This window comes from Motacilla alba, chromosome 3 (assembly GCF_015832195.1).
Source record: "Motacilla alba alba isolate MOTALB_02 chromosome 3, Motacilla_alba_V1.0_pri, whole genome shotgun sequence".
NCBI lineage: Eukaryota > Metazoa > Chordata > Aves > Passeriformes > Motacillidae > Motacilla > Motacilla alba.
The window spans coordinates 59,623,045-59,635,917 of NC_052018.1; the positions used below are offsets into that span (position 1 = coordinate 59,623,045).

Consider the following 12,873-nt stretch of genomic DNA (forward strand, 5'->3'; position numbering starts at 1 on the left):
GTAATTGATGCCCAACAATTAATTGTAGCATCCTTGAAGTAATTTTTTTTCCAAAGTGTTCTGCTTTTTCATGGTGCTCCCAAAACTGGGTCTTTGAGAAATGTTTTCTTTCTCCTTTTTTCTCTGTTGGGAGATACCTTATAGACTTCATCTTTCTGCCTTCTATTTCTTTTGGATCCTGACAGCTTCCTCATTTGGTCATGGAAAAGACATTTCCCATAGTAGAGAACTACATTAGAAAAACAAATCACCGAACAGTTGCAGTTCTCTTGTTTGACAGTTTATGGAGCAAATGCTGGCTATGCACCATTTAGCATTCTCCAAGACAAAGTACCCACACAGTGCTGCCAATTTCATTAGAGAGCTACACCAGCTACTTTTAAAATTTGGTCCTGTTTACATAGGAATTAGAGTTTTACTACCATACCCATCAAAAGGTTATTGTCTGCACACAGAGTCACTGTTTTTAGCAAATCTGCCTATAAATCTAAGTAACCAGTAATTAAATGGAAGTCTGAATACCAGGCAAGGAATAAAACTAAGGGTCTCCCTGTGGATTATGAAGTTATGATTAGCATGGGCAGGTTTTAAGCACCAATCAGCCAAAAAAATATATTGTAATTCATCATTAGGACTTACCTGTCCAAAACCTAAAAGTTAAATTTCAGCAAAAGGCCAGAGATTACTCAAGGAAGAAAATGCTCACCATGAAGTGATGATTTCTTTTTCCTCTCAAAGGAAGGTAGCTGGAATTGGTGCTGCTTTTCCAGTTCATTGTACAAATGGGAATAAAAGCTGGGTGCGTGGGGATGGTGTTGAGAAAAGTCCAATAGCTTTGTTGTTTTCCCAGCTACACACTAGTCCTCCATGTCTGTCTGCTCTCTCCCTTTGCTCCCATTTCCATGGCCCAAGATCCATAACAGGACCTCAGCAGGTTAAGCAGGGTCCAGAGTTCACATACTAGACACATGAATTATATGTCCACAGTGTATCAATCTCTGCCAGAATCTGTCTACAGCCAAGACATAATGTATAGCAACACTTTTTTAATGAGGAACATGCATCTGTTACACGTTTAGCAGAGGATATTTCTGGAGCAGTGTTAAGAAAATATGCTTTGGTTTTACAACCCCATACCCCTCTGTCTGTAGAGATGTCATTTTTGAGTCAAAGACCAGACAAAAGGGCTTTCAAAGGCTGTACATCTTAAAACTGGATAGAAGCCTGGCAGTATTACCCACTGTAAACAACGTGTAAGTCTCATAATTCCTTTTCTGCTCCCCCACCCAACCCAGTAAGATGTGCTCTTCAGAGGGTTGAGGAAGCATTCCAAAGAAGCACTTGAATAAAAATGCTGTTTTGTTTAAGAAGCCTCGTGCAAATGCGTAAATTCCTAATTTTCAACAGAAAAAGCTGTTGTAAAACAGTGTCATTCAAAGCAAAAGCCAAATGTGTTGGTTCAGTTAGACTTTCCTTGCAACACTTTTCATCACCTCCAGGTGAAAAACGTTATGTCCATGTCAAAATATTGACACTTGAGTCAAAAACTGGCCTGAAATGTTTTTTGTTGGATGGATAATGCAGAAGAATGGGTATGAATGTCCCCAAGACTGAAGTCAAGGCTTGAAGACAAAGCTGTGAATATGGTGGCATTTCTCACTCCATGGTGGGGTGAAGGCAGCCAGGAATGAGCTCTGCCTGTGGTTTGTGCCAGCAAGAAGCACTGAGAGCATTGCCAGCTGTGCCAAGCCCGAGGTACTGGCACAGAGATGTCCCTGTGGCTCAGCAGAGTTTATTAGCTTGGCCCAGAGCCATGCTAAGTGTTCAAAAGACTTTTGGTTATCTCCAAGTGTGGGCAGGGATTTCTTGTGTCTGTTCAGAACAAGTTTGAACCTGCTGGTGTTATAACCTATAGATACATCCCGTGGATTTGTGTCTTTGATGAAAGGAAACTGGCGTGGTTTAGTATCTTGCCTCTTTTTGACAGCCTTTGAGTTTGTTAATGATTTTTTTTTTAACTTTGCAAAACTTGTCTCACTGAATAGAAAAATTAAAAGAGGAGGAAGCAATTACAGAGTCATTAAGGGTGGAGAAGACCTCCAAGACTGAGTCCAACCTCTGACTGAACATCACCTTGTCAAGACCATAGCACAAAGTGCCTTGTCCAGTCATTTCTTGAACACCTCTGGAGACGGTGACTCCACCTCCTCCCAAAACAGCCCATTCCAATGCTCAACCTCCCTCTCAGTGAAAAAATTATTCCTTGTGTCCAACCTAAATCTCTTCTGGTGTAGCTTAAGGTTATGTCCTCTTGTCCTGTTGCTGTTTCCCTGGGAGAAGAAGCCAAATGTCACCTGGCTACAACCTCGTTTCATGCAGTTGTAGAGAGCAATAAAGTCTCCCCTAGGCCTCCTTTACTCCAGACTAAACCCCCCCCCAGCTCCCTCAAATGCTTTTCATAGGACTTGTGCTCCAGACCCTTCATCACATCCATAGCCCTTCTCTGGGCACAATCCAGTGCCTCAATGTTCTTACTGAATTGGGAAAACTGAGCACAGCACTCGAGGTGTGGCCTCACCAGTGCTGAGTACAGGGGGGCAATCACTGCCCTCTCCTCCTGGCCACACCATTGCTGATCCAGGCTGGGATGCCATTGACCTTCTTGGCTAGCTGGGCTCATGGTCAGCTGGCTGCCAACCAGTACTCCCTGATTCTTTTCTGCTGGGCTACTTTCCAGCCAGGTCCCAAGACGGTGGGCAGCTAAATCAAAAGTACCAAAAAGACTTTTCTGCACTGTTTAATCTTCTTTATCAAGCCTTCTTTTTTGAGCCCTTTCTTTGTAGGTTCTGCAGTCTTAAGTATAAAGCTTATTGGAAGCAGTGTTTCCATGTAGGAAGGCTTCCAGATGTGAACATTTTGGAATGGTGCAATCACTCCTTTCGCCTTGTATGAAGGGGAATGAAGGGCTCCATTATTTCCCCTGCTACCTTGGTCTGGCTTGGAAAGAGCATTTGCAGAAAGATAGATACAATATATTAAGCAATTTTTCTGGGGTTCGTGTCTAGCTATTTTGTGCTTCAGGCCCTGTCTGCTTCAGGGGTGCTTGTACAGCATTCTGCAGGTTCTTATCAGAACAGTTGCAAGATGACCTGGAGAGGAAGAGATGCCAAGATCTCCTTTGCAGTGGAAAGTTGCTTTGAGGGAGCGCTGACTTAGAGCAAGTTACAGGCAGAGGTGTCATCCTCATCAGGAGTTCCAGTCAAAGGCACTTGAAGCCAAGAATGAAATGATGCAGAATTCACATGTACTCAGGATTTCCATGGCTCTGCCAGTTAATCAGCTGCAGAGAAGAACCCTAACAGAGTGATGGCACTGAAGGTTTTCCCATGAGGCATTCTACTTGGATGGCTTGCATAAAGGAGCCATCTCCATGGTGTCAGAAGGAAGAGTTTTACTTGACATAGCTACCTAGGCCCTTGGTGTGACAAGTCTATCTCTGGTTAGGCAGTAGAAGGCATAGTGCTGCACATGGAGAATAGGAGGAAAGTTGTATTCCTGTCCATAAGAGGTGTTGAGAGCGAATCTTCCTTTTGCTCTTGTTCACAGTTTGTGTATGACTTTTAGAGATCACTTCTTTGTGTATTTCCCCATTTCAGCTCCCAGCTCTGTGACTACTCTCAGTTTGCATCTGCGTGGTGGGAAACTGTTGGCTCCACAATATGCATCAGAAAAAAATAGAATAAATCACTTCAGACTGACAAAGATTTGTTTTAAAATAGGAGGGGGACCTTCTCACCCAAACCTCCAAAACATGTCATTTAAACTTGTTTTCAGAAGATGAACAAGGGAGCAGTGATTAACTGCAATTTCTGCTGTCTTCCTGTCTGGCTCATACAGCAAGAGGAGTAGAATGAGATGTGTAAAGAGCTTGGGTCAACAGTGCTAGTCACTGCCCTGTGGTCTTGGGGAGTAGAAAGAATCTCAGGCTAAAAACTGAACATTTATGTGGGCTGCTGTTGTGCCCATGTGAGGAATGGGCTGTTCTCTTGCAACAAAATAAGTCAAAGTGCATGGAGGATGCTGTTTCAGAATACCTTACAGTATTTTTCTCTACTTAGTATTTTAAGATTTTTACACTTTGGCCTGTGTTAGCATAAAAATAAGTACAGGACTATCAGACTTTCCCCACAGGACAAAAATTCCATTTTCCAACCACCTCTAATTATTTCCATTCTGCTGTCTGGAAAGGATCTGGAGACAATTTAGGAAGCCAATTTAAAATTGACTTGGGAAAAAAATAATTTACCCTTCTGAGCCTCCTTAGATGTGCAGCCAGTGGCATGTGATCAATAGGAAATCTCATGCTGAATGATCCTGATGCTCACAGAAGGACCTTGAGACCATGAAATTCAGCCTGAGAACTGCTTACTGCTTACCTGTATGTGTGATTTTTATAGACGTGGTGGACTGAACAGCTCACTTGTTGAAGAGCTTCGTGTGGTGGGGGAGGTGACAAAGAGCCATTAAAAATAGGCAGAGGATGGCTGTGCTCTTGGAAATGCCTTGTCATGAGGCGCATGGCCAGCCATTCCCTGCTTTCTTCCTTGGGTGATGTTGCAACTTCTGAGCCCAGCAGTGATATCTCCAGCCTGAGGGTGCCTGTGGGCACCATCTGTAGCTCCAGGGGGAGGGAGGCACCAGGAGAAGTGCGTGTGCATGTCTGCTACCCAAGTGCTGCTCCTCCCAGAGCTGTGTCTGATCCTTGCTCTGTGGATAGACACAGATTTTTCTTCAGCTTTTCTTGCATACCAGGTCTACATACATCATCCTGAATGTCTCTTTAATCCTATTAGGGCTGTGTTCAGCTGGGGTTTGGATTTGTCACTAATGAGCGCTTGAGGTTAGTAATTTTCAATTATATTTTTCTGGCTCTCAATTAAAAAGGTGGTTGACATTTTATATGGAGAAGTTAAAAACTCTTATTTTTCATTTAGACTGGCTGCAAATTATAAAATCAGGACTCATGGGTGTACAAAATGAACATTCTTGAGAAATATTGTAAAAAGTGCTCTTCATGGTTAACATTTAGAATTTTAAGATTTTTTTTATGTGCTTTATGCTATGTTGGCAAATTGAAAAAATATTGGATCCTTATATGGAGAACCAGCAATTTCCCATAGCCCTGCTTTTACAGTGCTGAATGCATTTCATTTTGTGTGTGATTATCCCCATTTGCCAACTGACTACATCATACAGTTTTTTTGGCATATTCTTTCTGTCTTATGACCATCAGCAGATATTTTGAGTAGCATATTATAAAGCCGCAGATCCTTTTTGCTGCCTTGTATTTTTCCTGTTGCCACTGGGAATGGAAAAGATTTTATTAATTTTGTGGTGTCAGATGAGGCTTCAGCAGAGTCTCTGTGCCTGACCCCAGCGCCTGGTGCTGGTTTCCCTCCCCGTTGGCAGTGGAGGGACGTGCCTGATGGTCTCCAGTGTGTTCTTTGAAAGTAGCACAAGATTGTTCTGGAGAGGTATGAGGAAAACGATTGATACTTGTAAATGGTTCAAGATGCTCTGCAAATCCTTCAGGATCATCTAAGTGTCCTAGAGATGGAGCTGAATTGGAGACATGCTGCTGAAGTGGAGAATAACTGGAGCAAGGAGAAGATGGGACCAGGCAGAGGTCTGGCAGCAGGGATTGCAGAGACATAGAATATTCTTGCACAGCAAACTAGTGTTTTATGGAAACATAGACTGACCACCAGAAACTGAATTACAGAAATCAGGGAGGGTATAACACTGCTGGGTGCTGCAGTTGTTGTAGGGCTCCATGAGGAATTTGGCCTTCAGGTCTGGGCATTGCAGCAGTAGGAAGGAATATAATGTGTATAAACTATCATAGGCACTTCACAGCAGTCTAAAATTTTGTGGTGTTTAGGACATGGTGTTTCTTTTGGGCAGCATTTGTAACGAGGGTAAGAAATGATTGCATACCGGAGGCTGGTTCAAGTGGTGTAAAGTAAGATGTGAATGTGGGTTAGCTTAACTTAGTGGGTGTGGAGAGAGAGAGCTAAACTGCTATTCATCATCCCTGAAAGCAGTGACTCTGGTGTGGAAGGGGCTGTTACTTAAAACACTGTGAAGGAATTATGAATGGGAAAAAATGAAAATAATAAGCTTAAATAGGTCATGTAATTTGAATCAAAAGATCATCTTTACAATCAGACCTCATAAATAGTAGAACATTTCTTTGGGGAAGGGATGGGTGCCCTGTCCCTCCAGTTTAAATTTAGGTTAGGCAGGAGATCAGAATATGCATTGCTGGGAGGCAACTCTTCACTGGCAGGATCAGGATTGGCTTCAGTATTTGGCCGTCATCAATGCAGTTATTGTGAAATGCTTCCTGGAATAATACATGGGGGGGTTGGTATCATAAAACAGTTTAGGTTTTGTTGCTATATTTCTAAGAGTGAAAATATCTGTGATGAATTGTCACTGCCAAATCTCTGAGCCAACATTTTTATTAGAGAACATGGCCTGCAAGATGTCCTCATGCACAATTATCTCTGTAGGAGAGGGTGCCACCCAAGGCGATACTGATAGATCATTCACTAAACCCTGTATTGTAAATGGCTGTGTATTAAGAGCTAAGAACGTGTGAAAAGGGTGTGTTTTTATTGCTGCTTTCAAGTTTGACTTCAGTCAGTTACATTTGTTCTCTTGCACTTTATGAACGTTAAGTCCCAGACATAAAGGAAGGGATATATTCCATTCACTGAATTCGGACTGATTCTTAATCAGTGGCTACTTCTTACTTGTATGAAATTCCTGTAGGAATTAAGATTCCTAGCTTGCCAGCTATGAAGAGTAACAAATGGGGCTAAATCATCAAAAAAAGCGTCCAGATTATTTATTTGCATTTACTACTACTTTTTCCCCACCACAAAATCATAATACTAGATTTTTCCAGTGTCTGAGCTTGTCAGAGCTGTGCTTGACCAATAAGCTGATTTAAACGTTTTGTTTCTTTTATAAAAATTTACTTCAGTTTGGAACAGTGCTTTATTTTCTCTGGCCCACACACTGACTTTTTTTTTTTTTTTTAATTTATTTCTTGCAGTATTTTGCATTTCAGTGGGACTTGTGTGTTATTGGGAGGACAGTCTCCCAAATAAAACTTGTTTGGTAAATACTTCAAGCAGCTATGTGAAGTTAAGTGGTTTTGGATCTCAGGATGAGAGCTTGACATTAACTTCTTGTTCACTTGTATTCTCTATATCCTCTTGAGATGGGAAGTTCTTATTGTTCAGTTATAGTTCTTATTATTCAGTTATGTTCTTTGTCCTTAGACAAAGACCTTTTCATGGGGAACTTCTATGTTTTGCTGTTGGCTTTTTGCTTTCATCCTTATGAATTTATTCGTGGGATTGTTGTGGTTCAGGTTGTTTGTAGAAACTGAATACATTGTTTTCCATATTTCACTTAGAATTATGGTACAGAAATTTGTAATTATTCATTATTCATAGGATTCATTATTGGCATAAGTGTATATATTATTTTATTTATCCTTGTATATATTACTGATATATACACGTTTAAATATATATATAGAGAGAGAGAGTTTTGCAGAAAAAATATGGGAATGATTAAATGGTGTCTTCAAAAGTTCATGGGAAGTTTATGGAGAAGCCATGTCTGTAAAGATACACTAAAGTTCTCTCTACTGTATCTTATCCTGGTTCCTGCCGTGCTTTCTGAACTAGTTTTGGATCAGGAGCTGTAATCTCTGAAGCTTTAAGCACTAAACCCTGAAAAGCTCCAAGTTCATGGTTCAGCCATGTGAGGTCTTTGCTATCACATGGATAATAGACATTCCCTTTTGCGTTCCCTGAATAAAAAGTGAATCAACTAGAAGCATGTTTGTACTAAGCCACATTAGAGTTATCCTCTGAATTAAGGCTATATAATAGGTCCTTTAAAACTAAATTTGTACAAAAAGGTCTGAACTTTTTGTTGTTAGTCCAGATATAATTTGACAGCTCCAGTTATATCACTATTAAATTTACAGTTTTATTTTATCTGAATGAATTGGAGTGTGGTTAATTTGTATGCAACTTTATATACCACTAAAATCTTCCATATGGAATTTAGATTAGATAAGGTTCCAGGAAATGAGAGTCTTAGATGTGAATGACTGTAAACATACTTTAAAGAGTTATACTATAAGGATTAAATAACGTTTAGAGTCAATGCTCCTGATTTTTTTTCTGTTACAGAACACAGCAAACAGTGTAATTCAAGTTCTAAATTCAGATGCATATCATTATGATAATTTGCTGACTCATAGTATTTCATGGGCTATGCTACTTTACATGGTAGTGCAATGGACGGTGATGTGCAAAAAAAGTCAGCAAAACAAGAATCTCTGTCTAATAGAAGCTTACATTTTTTGTAGCAATTAATTGGTCCATGGGGCCTTCTTAGCACATCAGGCTACATTTTCTTGCCTCGAGGATATCACAAGATGGCTGACTATGGATAAACTAGGAAGACTGGCAAGCTGAAGCTATCTTCTGATTTTTCTGAAATTTCTGTGGTTAAAATAATCTAATCAACCTTTCCCATGTCTTCTTGTTAAAGATCAAGAAAATAGTGAACTGTTTTCCCACTGTTCCTGCCCACATTTGATATGTATGTGTGCGGTGTGTGTGTAAACTTCCCCTCTGTGCCCCTTCTACTAGTCACTGACTGCTACAGTGGAGTACTTTTCCAGACTAGTTAATGAACTTTGGGGGTTTTAGTTGGTTTTTTTTTTTTTTTTTCCCCTTAAATAACTTAATGATATTAATTCTTTTTTTCCCCTCTCACCATTGCAGGAAAATTTTAGGATGTTTTCTCTCCCCTGGTAATCCTGTCAGATTTGAGAGGTTTTCAAAAGACCTCTGAGGACTTATTCTGAATCTCCTGTCTTTTATGCCCTATTGGTCATTGGTACATCATTCCTTAGGAAAAAACCCATCCAGAGGGTTCATTGTGTAGTTTATCAGACCATTAAAACAAATAATAATGTGTAAAAAACAGTGAAGGGGGGTATGGGAGGGGCTGGGATGTGGGACTAAGTACAAAACAAAGTGAGTTGCTCTGCCAGCACTGATACATCTTTTGCAGATACTCTAACTTGTTTTGAGGGGAAAGGAACATATAAAGTAGTCTTGCTCTGGGCTTGCATTCTGGGGTGCAGAGCTCATAAAAATCAATGGAAGTCTTTTCATCAGTCTCCGAATGAGTAATGCCATGAGTAATGAGCAATCTTCTTGTAGGCACAACTAGGTACATGCTGATTATGTTTCTGGTGCTATTACATAGAGGTTATGGGACAATCAGAGCTGAGATAAAAATTCTCAGCAGCAGTTGCAGCAGTCCTGTGCCGATATCCTGGTGCTTCCACCACACATCAGCCCGGGACTGGCAGAAGGAGTGTGAGTGGTGGTTGTGTGAGCCTGCAGGGCTTCACGCAGCCCTCAACCCCTTCTCTAGCTGCTCCTGCCAGCAGCAACATGGTTAGTCAGGGGCTGGAAGTCACAGGTTGACTGGGGAATGGTGAAGTATAAAGGGAATTTAGGAATCAAATGGGGGTGGGACCTCCTCACATTTATATTAGTTTATGCACTGCTGTGATATGAATACCAAGTGTTTAAAAGGAATTAAATAGTTAAGTTCAAAATTCTTTATGCGCCTAGCAGTGTCTAGATGGTTTATAGCTGCAAGTAAGCAAAAGGTTTACTTACAAAATTGATTTATATGTTCATTTATGTTCTTGAATATTGAGAACAGGGAGGGAATTAGCAGTGTTGCATGAGCTACGCTAGCACATTTTTCACCTTATATGGAGAATTGCCTGCCACTTATCAAGCGGGGTTAGATGTGCTGTTATTGTCACATTCCTTAAAGTTGGAAGAAATCTTGTTTCTCTGACTAAAGATCCAACTCACAAGCCTATGATTTTGTTGTTTGAATACTGCTTTTTCATCCAGGAATTGTGGGGATGGGCAGTGCTTCTTGAGAAAAATAGCAGCGTGCACATTTTCGTTGCTGTGTTGCGGAGTTCATTCCTCAGCTCGGGTGGAGAAACTTAGATGCTTGCAAGGGAAAATATGTTTCTCTTTGGAGTCATCTGGAGCTCCTCCTGGCTGGCTTCTCTGGTCCTGAAGAACACAACAGGAGGGAACGTCCCGGCAAATGAAGGGAAAGACCTGCAAATCGTGTACACGTGGTATTTAAGGGGATAGACCTCAATTTTGTCTTTTCTTTATCCCTGTTAAAGTGGCTGGTGTTTGAAACATGGACTTGTTGAAAGGATTGTGACTGACAGCTGTTGGCTGTGAAGTCGTTGATCTGCTGGTGATTTGAATGTGAGATGGAGTACATGGAAATATGAAAGTGGAGACAAATTGCTTCTTTAGTCATTGATATCCTGAGCCACAGAAGCCTGACAAAAGACTGAATACTTGAAAGGTTAAGAAGGTGACAATTATCAAATTTCCTTCTATGATAATGTGCCATTGATGGTTGCATTCACTGAAATATTTGCATTTGAAAAGTCGGAGGTCAGGTCTGGCTTAGTGTAAGTTCAAATTAAAGGACTGCTTTCTATTTGAAATATTTCTGGGGTTATGGCATTCAGTCGGGCAGTAAGTCTCACCTACTGCTGCTTCTTGGTTTTTTAGGTACCTAGACTATTATAAGTTTGTTAGTGCCACTCTTGTGACTAGAGTTTGTGTTGTGATTGCAGAGATTTTTCTACGGTACAGCCTGGGAAATAAAATACTTCAAAAGGTAGTGATTAGGTGCAGTGGTTAGAAAACCTGGCTTAAAATTGCTGTTGCTGATTTCACTTTCATGCAGATCCAGAAGAGTTAACTGGAAAATGATACTCAGGTTTTTCTTTCTCCATAAAGGCAGTGATGGCTGTATTTTTTTGAATAATAAGACGTAAGGAAGAATTCATGAGCCTAGTAACATTTGAAGCCAACAGAAACAAAAGGGTAGTTTATATGGCTAAATACTTTGAAAAACCAACATTTGAAACATTTAGCTGAATGTTTGCATTGAAGTATCCATGCAATTTTGAAAAGATAGAGCAAAACATATGGATTTTTATTTTCTGTTTTCCTGTTTGTGGTTTTACCATTCTTCCCCTTTTATGGTTCACCAGAATAGTACCAGATTTCTTATCATGTATGGATATAAAAGAACTTAAACTACATATATTTATTTTTAGGACTCCACCCTTGGGCTTTGGATTTTGTGAACAGCTATTTCAGTAAATTTACATCTATATGTGGAAACTGGCAAATTGAATACTGTGCAAATCCACATTTTAAAAAAAGCAACTGCTATTATAGAAGCTAAATGATATCATAAGAAAGCCAAGTAAAAAAGATTGCATTTTTGTTTGCTGCTAAAGGAATGACCAATGCTTCCTGCTGGCTTTTGCACCCTGCAATTGGAGACTCTGGTGTGCAAATGTTTAAATAATGCTGGGGTTTGTGTCTGCTTGGCGCTGTATAATGCTGGGGCTGAGGTGACTTAAATATACAGTGTCGGCCAATCTCAAAGCCCTTTCTCGGGCAGAACACCCATTGAAATCACATTTAAGTGTCGTCAGTGAAAGCCTTGCCAAACAAATCATTATGGATTTGACCCCAAAGTTATTACTACTAAATTTCATATGTAAGCCTTTCATTATAGTGTTTTTTAAGAATGGAGTACTTGAATGAATCCTGGAATTCATTATGACTCTAAGTTTTTAACAGGGTATCAGCCTCTTAAATTACATTTTCATTACTAAAACCAGTTTCTTCCTCTTTGTTTTTTTTCTCCTTTTTTTGTTGATCAGAAAGATGTACAAGAGGCTCAGAATTATTTTACCTCAGGCAAGCAACCTACTGAGGTGCCTAAATTAGGAGCTTAGTCTTCCAGCCTCTCCATGTGCACAGTGGAGAGGGTTATACCCAGAGGGGATTTTGCTCAATGCCATCTTTTGGATGTGACTCTGTTATGCCCAGGGGTGGTGTAGGGTGCACTGATTTAGGAACCCAGAGGGATGTGGTTGGATGGCAAAGGACCTCTATGATTTATGATGTGAGTTGTATATAATTTGTTTCAAAATTTCTTTTTAGGAGTTAGCAGGTTAATTTTTTGTCTGTCTTTGCTCCATGGATGATGGGGATTGGCAATAGAGCTGTGTCCTTTAGTACAGAAAATCTCACATTGTGATGGGACCTTTTTGAGGTCTTCAGTCTCTCTTGCTCTCTCGTGTGCTTTGTGTCTCTGGCCTTGGTTCCCTTCTGAAGGCTGCAGGTTTCATTCAGATCTCATGAAGTGTTTTGTGAGTCATGATGTGGACTGATGGATTATGTGACCAGATGTCTGCAGTGCCTGACTGCTTGTAACAGGACTGGCTGAACCAGGTGGTCCCTTCCTGGCCTCAGATCCCAAGAGAGGGATTTTCAGCACAGAATCTGGAGGTTTCATACTTCATATAGCTAAAACTGCAGTAATCCAGCCTTCCCCTGTTTAAAATACTGAAGTAACAACAACAGAAAGGGCAGGCCATTAGGGTTTTAAAGCTGTTTTAATGTCTTTTTGCTTCCAACTGCATTACACAGTATTAGATATAAAAAGATGGTCGATAGAGGTAGTAGGAGCACCCTTAAGCATGCCTCCCATATTCTCATATTTTCACCTGTGTTTACTTCTGGCCAGCCTTCAGTCATTCAGACAAAAAATTTCCAGAGTGTTTTTTGTGCTTCGGGCAGAAACCTCTTGGAAAGATTTTCACCAGAAGAACTCCAACTGTTTTTGAAA

At 40.4% G+C, this 12,873-nt stretch overlaps 1 protein-coding gene across 8 annotated transcripts in view; it reads left to right on the top strand.

The window, feature by feature from the left end:
• The window catches only part of TIAM2 (TIAM Rac1 associated GEF 2), a 166,911-nt gene that overhangs the window by 9,164 nt on the left and 144,874 nt on the right, over positions 1–12,873 (top strand). Inside the window, exon 1 of one of the 8 annotated variants that reach the window (XM_038131911.1) lies at positions 10,198–10,276. The exons of 5 other annotated variants lie outside the window; for them this stretch is intronic. The gene's annotated coding sequence lies outside the window, so the exon portion shown is untranslated. 2 more of the 8 variants (XM_038131908.1, XM_038131909.1) reach the window with 2 other exon arrangements.